Genomic DNA, 12,749 nt, shown 5'->3' with positions numbered 1-12,749 from the left:
GCCTATTTGAGTCCATACAAGACTTATTCAGTTTGTAAACCTTCTTTGTGTCCCCCTATTTTGCAAACCCATCAAGAAGTGACATATACACATCTTCAAGAAAATCCCCATTTAAAAAATCATTATATACGTCCACTGGTAAATGTACCAATTCCTGGAGGCTACAAAGGCAACAATGGCCCTAACAGTGACAACCTTAGCAACTCGAGAGAAGGTTTCTCCATAGTCCAACCCTTTCTTTTGACTATACCTTTTGGCCACCAACCTGGCCTTATATCTTTCAACTTTACCTATTGACTTGTATTTGATCTTATAAACTCACCTGCAACCTATAAGCTTCTTATCAGGAGGCAAATCAACCAAGGTCCAGGTGTGATTTTCCTCCAAAGCAGCTATCTCCAATTGCATAGCTTTCACCCATTTAGGATCAACTAAAGCCTCTATGAAGGATGAAGGTTCTTGTGAAACAAATAGGAAGTTAGTGGCAATCTATAAGTAGGAGACAGGTGCTCATAAGACATAGATTGTGCCATAAGATAGGAGCAGTTAGAGGATTTAGATAGTACATAGTAATCCTGCATCCACAGAGGTTGTTTGTAATGTCTAGATGATTTTCGTGGCTCATGAACTGGTATTGGTGCTGATAAGTTAGGATCCGGAGTTGCATCAGGACTATCTGTAGGTTGTGGTTGAGTTGGAGATACTATAGTGTCAGACTGCTGAGTTGGCAAATAATCTTGAGGCTGAGATGGCTCAGGACATTGGTCATGAGATATACAGAGATCAACAGGTGAATGAAGTACATGTTGTGACTTAGAATCACAAGTTGTTACATCTGTGAATATACTATCAAGTACAAGAAATACAGGATTGTTAGAAACTTGCATATCCTTGAAAGGAAAGATATTCTCTTGGAACACGACATTTCTATTAACTAGCAAGGATTTGGAGTGAAGATCATACAGTATGTACCCCTTCTGAGTAGAAGAATATCCCATAAGAATTGAAGGAACATATCTGGGAGAAAACTTATTAGCAATCTTAGAACATCGAGCATAGCATAAGCACCCAAACACTCTGAGATGTGACAGAGAGAGAGGATGCAAGTACAACATTTCAAAAGGAGTCTTGAACTTGATTACCTTAGAAAATAACCTATTAATGATATACACTACCGTAGTGACACATTCGCCCCAGAATCTTAAGGGAATAACAGCTTGAAACCTGAGAGATCTAGCCACCTCCAATATAGTTTTGTGCTTTCTCTCAGCAACCCCATTCTGCTGAGGGTTATATACACATGTACTTTGATGTAGGATGCCTAAGCTACTTAGCAAAGCTGTAAATTTAGAACTGAAAATCTCACCTCCATTATCAGTTCTTAAGACTTTGACAGAAGTGGTAAACAAATTCTGAACTTGATTAAGACAGTGTTTCATAACAACTATAGTATCAGCTTTAGATGCAATCAAGAATATACATATATATCTAGTGTAATTATCCACAATAGTAACAAATACCTCTTCCCATTATAAGTTGGTACCATGAAGGGTCCCCAAATGTCATAATGATTCAGTACAAAAGGACATGTAGAAGCATGAGTACTCAACAGAAAAGGCAATTTTGTGTGCTTAGCTAAGGGACATACAGTGCAATGATGACTAGTAATTTGAAGATTACATAGTGACTCATGCTTTTTTATTAGATCTATAGGAGCATCACCTAATTTTCTATGCCATAAAACACTGTCTTCCGGAAAGATTACTGTGTTGACACACTTAGGTATTGACACTGCTGCAGAGAACTCTTGACCGCCTTCTCTTAGTATGTACAAACCATGTTCTTCATTACCAATCCCCTTCACCTGACCACTGTAAAGATCTTGGAAAATGCAGAAGTCAGGAAAGAAGGCCACCAAACACTGTAATTCCTTAATGAGTTGAGAGACAGATAATAGATTGAACTTAAAATCACGTAGGTAAAGCATATTAGATATCTTGTCATTTTTAAGCACATAATAGGCTCCTGTGTGAGTCACATCAGTTACTCCTCCTGCTGGTAAATGCACTTTATTTTTGTCTGTATGAGGACTTAACTCTTTACGATCTAGTATGTCTAGATAAGATGTCATGTGGTTTGAAGCTCCAGTATCCACTATCCCTTCTCTACTAACACACTTAAATAATGAAGTAGAAAGAGCTCTACCTGCTGCAGCTGCCTTGGAAAAGGCCTCAGTTCCTTCTCCACTGCCTTGTGCCAGTATATGCAAAATCTGCTGATATTGCTCCTGAGTGAAAAATGAGACAAGTGTGGATTGTCGAGCATTCTGCAGCGTTGGATTGCATTGCATCGGTGAGGTTTGTGGAGTTATTTGTGGAGCTTTTCCTTTGAGTTACTGCATAACATGTTGCTTAATATCTTCAGTAGCTCCTGCATAGTTGGAGTATACTCCTGAGTTCACATCTTTCTTCTTTGACTTAAAATTGGGTGGATAACCAACAATTTTGTAGCACACATCCTTAGTATGACCCTTACAACCACAATGCTCACATTTCAAGAATTCCTTTCTTACTCTGCTGTTGGAAGCACCACTATTGTAATATCCTCCGCTGCTAGGTGCACCACTGTTGTGATACACTCCCTTATTAGGAACACTACTATTGTGATACTTATTGGTGTACATGGCAGTTCCTTCAATTACTCCTGACATATAGCTAATTTGAGGAGTGTTAGAAAAACTCCTCTAACTCTCCTGATCAATGATCAAGGAATAAGCTCTGTTAACTATAGGAGTTGGACACATCATCAATATCTAACTCCTTGATTGTATGTATGACTCATTCAGGCCCATAAGAAATTGTAATAACCTTTGATACTCAAAATGTTCAAAGTACTTTCTCGACTCCGGCCATGGGCGACCGAGACATGGCATTATGGCATCAAACTCATCCCAGAGATCTCTGAGCCTTGAGAAATAATCAGCACCAATTAACGTGGCTTGAGTGAATGTATGAATCTCTCTGTGAAACTAAAATACACAAGATCCATTAATTTTTTCAAATCTCTCTTTCAGATCACACCACACCTTGTGTGCATCTGATGCATAGACTACACCACTCAATAAACCTGGTCGAACTGTGCTTATTATCTATGATACTACTACAACATCGCATTTCTCTCACAAATCATGAAATTCAAGTCAAAAACTACTCTTTGGGTATATACCATCCACAAATCCCATCTTACTCTTACCTAACAGTCCAATTCTCATAGAATGACTCCATAATGCATAATTCTCACAACCAGTAAGTTGTAAAGAGATTAGTGTGCTACCTGGAGTGTCATTGGGCTGCAAATAGAGAGGAGGATTGTGATCGATAGTTGATACATTACCAGAGTTTGTTCCGGTACTCGACTGTGTCGTATTTGTCCTTGTTTGATTTCCATTTTCAACTGGTGTTGTATTTGTGCAATTTCCAGTTTCAACTGGAGTCTGATTTTTGATCGCCATTAGAAGAGACTTGAATTGATTTTGTAACCCTATATTTGATGTCAATTCGATATTTTACAGTATAAACTTGAACCGATCGAACGTACTAGTAATTTTGATTTTCTTTTGATGTTTTCTTCTCTTTTATCTCTACACGATTTTGACTAATGTTATGTATAATCAATGCAAGCTCTGATACCATTATAGCTCCATTAATAGAGTCTGTGATTCATTCAAATAGAAGAGAAAATAGAGGAAGGAAGAGAACATAAGAAGCAGTTATAGAGAGAGAAATATTACATTGCTTTGAAAATATCTAAAATGAGCTAAAGCTTTTACAATGCGAGATACATGACTTTATATTGACCTCTAACCGAATTAGTTAGCTGTAACAACCCGCTACGTTGTTAGGAGCGTTTTAACCATTTTACCCTTGCCGGTTCATTTTTGAGACTAGGTGTAAGTCTAATGAAAACTTCAAGAGTTAGAATTCTAAAAACTGAGGCATTTGATTGTATGTTATGCATTGTTTGGAAACTGGTTTTATTTTCGTTAGGGGGTGACTTAGTAAATTAGACCTCCGTTGGTAATTTTGAGGTCACGGGTGAGTCCGTAACCGTTTTTACTTACGTGTGCATATTTGGTTTGTGTCTGTAGGGCCTCAAGTTAATGTAGGGATTTTGGGTGAAAAACTAGAGGTTACTGGTCGGATGCGACCGCTGCAGCGAGAGGGAGGCCGCCACAGCGGGGCGAAGGTGGCCGCCGTGAGGTTAGGGGAGTTAATGAGGTCCGCCGCAGTGATGGGTCAGACCACTGCAGTGAACATATTGATCGCTGCAACGGTTGATGGAGACAGAAACCCACTTTTATATTGCAAATTTCGAAGTCATTAGCCATAAAACCCCAAAAGCAGTTTCCAAGTAAGTGAGAGGCAATTTTCTAAGGCTAGAGTGAAGTTCTCCTTTGAAGGTAAGTCTTAACCCTTTCATTGTTCATTCCTGTATCATCTTTAAGTTCTTATGGTGAATGGAAAGACTAGAATCCTAAAATTGTTAAATCCTAGAATAATTGACGGATTACTGATTTTATTGTTGTTTAATCATCTAAGAGGGTGGGTAATCACCTTCTGGGATGGGAAATTGGTTACTTGTGTTGGGAATTGTGTATTGAGACTTAGGGTTCTAATAAAAGGGAAACTTTGGACTAAAATCTGTTTTGAAAGGATTAAATTGATTAAAACCCCATAAATTAAAAGATTATGATTGTTAGGATTGAGATTATGATAAATTTACTATTTAATGATGGTTTCACCATTCGAAAAGGGTAGAAGTAATTGGTTCCTCTTCCCCAATGTTGTCCCTATATTTATTAGAAGGTATATTGCTTAATTAGCATTATATTACTATACTTTGACCGTTTGGAGACGTTTTGGAAACAGAAGGCTCGTGTGGAATAGTTTGTAGCTCCTGTTCTGCATTCGAGGTAGGTTACAACTTACTTTAGTTAGACTTTAATTAGCGAAACGTAGATATTGTATAGAATTGAGGGGAGAAAGCATGATTAGGTCTTCGAACACGGTGTTGGTTGGATTATTATCTAGGTTGGTATAATTTCTGATTATGTGGGCTTGTCGCCATTACTTTATGTACTGAAACCTGAGATGTATTTGCTGTGATATGAGAAGAAAAGAGTCAATATATACTCTTCTTGTTGATTGAGATGGTTGCATATCCTTGCTATTGTTGAGTGATTTATCTGAGTCTTGTTATGACTTGTGGCATGGTGTCTTGTATTCATTGACCTTGATATTATGGGCTGATTATTTTCCATATGGACTGTTGAATTGGAAATACGTTGAGATTCATATTGTGATCAGATAATGAGATTAGACTTGAATTGGATGTGTACTTGTGAGAAGGCTCGAATGAGATCTTGATTATGATTTACTGATGGTAACGATATTTTGCAAGACTTGATACAACTTATGGTGTTTGTGATATTCATAGCATATTCATTTACATTCATTGCGCTGATTTCTCATTCCTGCATTCATACATTCATACACGATGGAAATGGTTCGGAAATGATTGATGAAAGACTTATGGCAACTATGAAAGAAAATGGAACACTTTGGGGACGCCAGACTTAGTTGTGAGGTGTGCTTGCTAATTGTGGAAGTAAAGGGTGTCATAGGCTCTTCTGTTGATCGAGAGGATTTGCATAATTCGGGATGAGCTGATTATTCTATGTTCTGATATGGTTATGACATTGTGACTTGCACTTTCATTTGCATTGATTTCATTGATTGATCATGCTTACTTTGAGTTGATGTTTCATCTTGAGGTTCTAGACTTGAACCATATTTTGAATACTCATTTTGCATACAATATATGTATAAAGGCATATTTGACAGGGGTTGAGGATGCGACCTATCCTGATATATGTATATAAGGCACATTTGATAGGAAGTAAGGATGTGGCCTGTTTGTGAACTCGTGATCCGATTCCGGAGCGAGGGGTACATAGACTTCGCGGGTCCCTTATGGGTCATAACTATTAGGCAAACAATACCATTAGCATGTGTGTACAGGTTTGAGGTATTTGGCCAGTGCATTACACATCATTACATATTATCATGCATCATCATACGACTATTTATTTCTGATTTGGTATGGTCGGTTCATATTATTATGGTGGCATGGATCAGATTATGGACTAGGTTAAATTGCTGGGCAGTGACTCTGCTTAGTTCAGAACTTGGGTCGTGATTATCGATTGAGATTATTGTGATAAGACAGACTTGTGGTTTAGAAGCTTCATCCTAGGTGGTGATTTGGTTATGCGATATTCTGTGACTTGGTTTGAGATTATGTGCTTACTTGCTTATCTTGTTGATTTTATGCTTATATACGTGAACTAATCTTCGTCGAACTAATCTTAGGCAGCCTATGATGCTTACTCAGTACGTGTTATTTGTACTGATGCTACTCTTGATGTACTCTTCTTTTGAGTGCAGAGTTTGTTACTAGTTCCAGTTCCTATCGTCGAGAGTGATCCGAGTCTACATGACAGAGATTTCAGGGTGAGCCTTTGGACTACATCCGCAACCTAGAGACTTTTTCTTGTATTTAACTGTCTACTTTGTATTTCTGAGACAATATTGATACTTTAGATTTTTACTTCCTATCAGACTTGTATCTATGTAATAGTGGCTCTTGTACTAGTCCAGACCAGATTTTGGGGTTATAAATACTTCTGCACTTATGTTTTAAATAATTTGAACATGTTAGCTTAATTATTGTTTATTTCCGCATAATTCTTATAGATGACTAAAATGATTTGGAAATGATTCACCTACCTGGGGAGACAATGTAGGTGCCATCACAATTTACAAATTGAGTCGTGACATTAGCTTAACAACTAACTCACTAACTAACTATCCTCAACCATAGTTACTTGCAAACCATCTAGACTGGTCAACAGTTCAATTAAAGTGATATTGTGTATTCGGAAGTGTCACCAATGAAGGGGTATACATTTTGGTATGAAAGGCAAAGTTAAACAAGGTATATTAGGCCATATCAGCTTCTTGAGAGAGTTGGACTTGTGGTGTATAGACTTGAACTACCACTAGACTCGTCGTCAATGCACCTAGTATTTCATGTGTCACTGTTGAAGTAGTATTATTACAATCCGAGTCATGTTGGCATGACCCAAAAATCATAAAGTCGTGATGACACCTATTTCCAACCGATAAGTAAGTCACCCCAACACTTTCCAATAAAATAAAGTAAATAAGCACCAAGTAAGAGTAAAGATGAAAATCCATAATACTAAGTCTTTATAATGAAATGTGAAGACAACCGTATTAATTTTATATACGAATAACTAACCTCCTAACCAGCTACCAAACATGATGCATGATTTAATACATGAATTATTTGTCTCTTAAATAACTACCTAATAGAAGAAAAAATGGAGTATTTATTACTGCTCAAAATTACTTTTTATTGATGAAACACCTCAAATCCGAAAAAAGTACTTGCTTGCTTCCGGAGACCAAACAAGCTACAGATCCAAGTCTTCTCATTTCCTTCTTTTTTCCCTAAGTATGATTAAATGAGAAATATTTTATTAAGGTTCACACAAAAATAGAGAGAAATACATTTAAAATAATGATCTTAGGGCCAAGAGTTTAAGTTATACATTAGGTATAATATGGAGAGTTACTCAGTGTTAAACTAAGAGATCGTTTGGTTCAAAGACAAGTTATACATGGATTAGTAATGTCGGGAACAATAATACATTGATTAGTAATATAGGGATTATTTCTGTTGGGTGTTTGGTTTATTGCACTAAAATTGGACACAAAATATACCATCTGAACATTTGTTTATTTTTAAAATTTATAAAACATTTTTTTTACAATTAGCCTTGAATGCTTGACCTTTATAGGTTTCTTGGAACACAACAAGTCTAGTTTTGTCATTTTAACTTTTTGCCCATGTATAAGCTATCCATGGATAAGATATCCCATGGTAGTGGTGGTATAAAATAATACACTCTTTTCTCTATTAAATTATCCATGTACTATTAGTAGTTATATTGTCACAACCTGAATTCGCTGGCCATGATGGCATCTACACTATCCCACTGGTAGGCGAACCATCCCCGAAATAGCAAATCATTTATTAAGTAAAGTAGAGGAATTGATTACACTTGCAACATTATCCTACAATGTTAATATAATATAAAAGTACGAAAATATAACTTAGTCAAATACATCCCCAAAACCTGGTCTAACTCGTACAAGATCTTCTAATAGAATTTTACAAGTTTTAGATATTACATAAATAGAAATTAAAGCTGTCTCGAAATGAAAAGGGATAGAATAGCAAAAGAGAGTAATCCAGGGCTACGGGTCCAAAATGTAGCTTACCCTAGAATCTGGAATAAGATAACACCGGGATCAGCCACGAGGCTTGGAACTAGAGCAAGGGTCTGTATCTGCACCAAAAAGTGCAGCAAGTGTTGTATGAGTATAAACCACTGGCACTCCAGAGGTACCATAGACCGACAACAAAGGAATCACGCATAAAGTATATAAAGATTGAAAACAACACTAAATGGAACAAATAAGCCAACATTCCTCAATCCTAACCCTCTAGTCATGCTTCACCTAATCCAACAAGCAATCATGTAATCATATAGGAAATGTGACGGATCAAATGAATGAATGCAATGCACTGGTCAATCTCATACATGGTACACACATGCTATAGGCCATGCCTTATAGTCATGACTCATGAGGACTCGCGAGGTCCATATGCCTCTCAACTCCATCCGACATTTACCCTTGGACTGCGTGAGAACCATATTTATCATATCATATCAACTCAACTCCTATCATAATACCCGGAACCATTTCCCTTTAGACTTAAGCACATTAATCTTACCTCTTTCCCAGTCTCGTAGGACCATCTCTTATCTCATTCAATGCCTCACTCCAAAAATTATAAATATGTATGTATGGATAAGTACAACATGCATGGTAACATATGCTAATAAAGTCATGACGTGTAAGAGGAGTGTGTATACATCACGAAATTACATAATATCAACTCAATATCAACAATGATTCATCTTTGATGACTTATACGAAATATGGAGTGATGAATGCAAATGAATCAATATGTACATGTATTAGTCAAACATGGCTATCATAGCCCAAATAAGCAACAACCATACCAACCTAGTGGATTTATCACCACAACCAATGCCCGTCGGATTAACATGCTTTCCTCCAAACTAGAAAATTCTATCAAATAAGAAATCTACATTAACAGACGAGTCCGTGGACACCTATATTGTTATCTTAATAATTCAGGTCCAAAAAGTCACATAAAAAGTCAATCCCGAGCCCCAAAGGTCAATACTATAATTTCATTACAAATTCGGATTCAATATAGTGAATATAGTATTCTACAAGGTTAAATGAATCCAATGGTACCCATATTGCTATACTCTTGCTCGAAACCAAAAAACAGACCCAAAATAACCAAACTCGAATCCTAAGGGTAAAACTGGAAATTTAACTTAAATTCATCTTACCCATAGTCTAATTAGTCATAATCCTAAATATCATGGAATTATAATCACAAATGAACCTTCAATTTCACTGATTTTCCTTAAACCCAATTTATGGAAACATCCTTATGCTACAATCCTAAACCACGAATGGAATTAGTAAATAAAGGATGGAATCATCATTAATTACTTAGAACATGGCTAGAAACTTACCCCAAGGAAGAATCTTGAACTTAGCACTTGATTTCACCCAAAACCGAGCTCTACAACTTGAGTTATGTGAAAATAGGGTTTAATCTCGAAGTTGGGACATAAATCACTGTTATTGTCCGATCCTTCACCGCGATCGCGAGGCCAGTCTCGCGATCGCAGCCTTGAACTAGCCCAAACATCGCAAACACTACAAGGGCATCGCGATCGCGATGACTGAGCTTGATCCAGCCCAGCCCCTATTTCCCTTTCGCGAACGTGGCAGTTTTCTGGAACTCACTTGGAACCCCGGACACAAATCGAATATGCATTTCAGTCATAAAATACGCCACAAATTCGCTCGTGCACTCAGAATCCTCAAAAGAGGTCGTCTTGACCCGGTATTGACCAAGGTCATCATCAAAACCATGAATTCCCTAATCTCAACCAACGACCCAAAACACCCTCGAATGCCTCGGGATCCGAACCAACCACCCAACTAAGTAAAAAATCACGTTATGGACCTAATGGAAGTACCAGAATTTGATTCCGGACACGTTTACCCAAAAATCAGCTATTGGTCAAAGATTTCTCAAAACCAAAAACTTAAGAACTCAAAACTAGGATTTCCGTCTTCGACGCTAACCCGATTGCCTCGACAATTGCGTCACCCATACCCGCAAGTCAAATAAGCCGAAATGAAGCTAAGGGAATGTCGTTTGGGCGAAATAGGTAAAAGCACCAAAACGACCTAACGGTTCGTTAGATATACATGCCCCAAAATGTCAACCAAACATGATGCAAAATAATACCACATATAATAATATAACTATTCTATCTAAGACCTCCTACCAAACCAGCTCTAATAGGGTTAATAGTATAATTTACAAACATAAGATAAACACGGCTAGCTAATCAAAAACTTTGATGTGACTTATCACATCCAAAAGTGTAGATGTTAATCTCGTTTGGTTTAACTTCTGATCATGCCCTCACAAAGGAAGACAAAAGAGTAGGATATTTTTTACTCATCTATATATCTTTTCTTCTAGAAATCTATATCTATATATAATATAAAACTAGACATAGATAAGGTGATGTGACACCTCTCTATAGCCTCCATTCCTATTTATCTTTTTTCTCCTTTTTTTGGCTTTTAAATATTTTTCCCTATTTTTCTTCCAACTAATCACTCATTTTATCCATTCAATGTTGAATAATTTATTTCATATTGATTAGATCTTAAAAGCTCTTCAAACACTCATCAGTACGTCCCTTTGCTTTCTCGTTGTCCTTTTTTTTTTTCCTTTCTCCATAATAACTGTAAATATTTTGGTTTCCTTCTTCTCTATGATTAATGTCAATTATTCTGTGTAATTATATGTAATGACTAACCATTATTCCTTTTACGTTACTAACCATTCCAAAAGTCACTTTCTTCATCCCTTTTAATTTCTCTTTCTCTACTTTCCACTCCACTTTGTATTAATTTAATGTATATTAATGTAGTATTCACTTTGTATTCTTTAATCATTGTGTGTATAAAAGCAAACAATATAACAACAATTTGGCATTCTACCTTTTCATCCCTTAGTTGCACCTATGTATAATGGTATCTGATCTTTTGTTTGTCAGTTAGATTATCTATTTATACAGGGAAGTTGACCAGATGAGCTAATTCTTAAACCCTTTTTACTTTTTGCTTAACATATTATGTTTTATTTTCTTGATTATAACACCTTCTCTTCCTTAATTTCTACAGCCTTATTGTTTGAATTTTCATGTCACCTTATAAAGAAAATACTTTTTTCTAATCTAAATGAAGGTGTTGTTTGAAGAAAATATTACTATATTTTATGATGAGAATATGTTAAGATGACGAGGCTTATCCACGCTCTGTTGGAAAATCTTCATCTGAAAGGTAAGTTACATAATATAAATACTTTTATCATATATCTTTCTACTCATAGACATAGCTATTTCAAGTTTAATTTGACTTATGTTTGTAATTTTTCTAGGAAAATAAGCCCTGGATAAGCTATCCAGTTGGCACAAAAGTTGATTAGTGAGAATGATTTCATTGTGGTGTCTTTACGACCTTCGCTATATTTACTTGAATATAAATTCCACAAGAAGCAGTCAAGAGTTTTTTTTCTTTTTTTCTTTTCGGGTTGATGCTGTAATTCCTTTTTATTTTTAGTTCTCTTCTCGTATCAAATAGAGATGTTACTATTTTCAGTAGCTGTATAAAATGCACTTCAATTTTTATCTGGTTGGAAACCGTCTTTCATTATTAATTACTTCATTGTTCTTTGAGGCGAAGGATGATCCAGACTAGCATTAAACTATTACTGAGTTGTGTTTTCGCTAAAGGCATGCTAAAAAATCTTTATTGCCACTGATCTGAAAATTGGTGTTAATGAGTCCTTCGTTACAAGCTGTCATTTATTTTGGAAATTGTATTAGCTTTTGCTTACTATGAAGTTATTATCTTCATTATCCTTATATATGTGGAAGAGTAGAGTGATTGCAACACACGTTTGTTGTTTGTTGTTAGCCTTCTTTTTTCCGTTTTAGTTCTAGAAGTTGATGGATAAAATTTGTAGAAATCTCAAGTATTCATATTTTACTTCATGATCTACTACTTATTGAACTAAATATTTATCGGTGGAAGTGAAAGTTTTAAAGTACTTATTGAATTAATTGAATACAGACTACTTGATTATTGTCAATAGTAATGCGACTGTTCTCTCTTAATATATTGACAATCTAATTTTAAATTAGTGTCTATAGGCAATCGATGCACGGGCCATTGGCAATATCTTGAATGTTAAAGGTGTTTCTAGGCTCGAATATTGCACATATATTTATACATGAGTGTTTACAGTCCAATTGATGCAAGTGCCTTTTACACTTTCTTGAATGTTAAAGGTGTTTCTAAGCTCGAATATTGTAAATATATCTACATGTGAGTGTCTATAGA

This window comes from Lycium ferocissimum, chromosome 10, assembly GCF_029784015.1.
Source record: "Lycium ferocissimum isolate CSIRO_LF1 chromosome 10, AGI_CSIRO_Lferr_CH_V1, whole genome shotgun sequence".
Lineage (NCBI taxonomy): Eukaryota > Viridiplantae > Streptophyta > Magnoliopsida > Solanales > Solanaceae > Lycium > Lycium ferocissimum.
The sequence above is the reverse complement of the archived record's forward strand: the minus strand, read 5'-3'. Positions refer to the sequence as shown.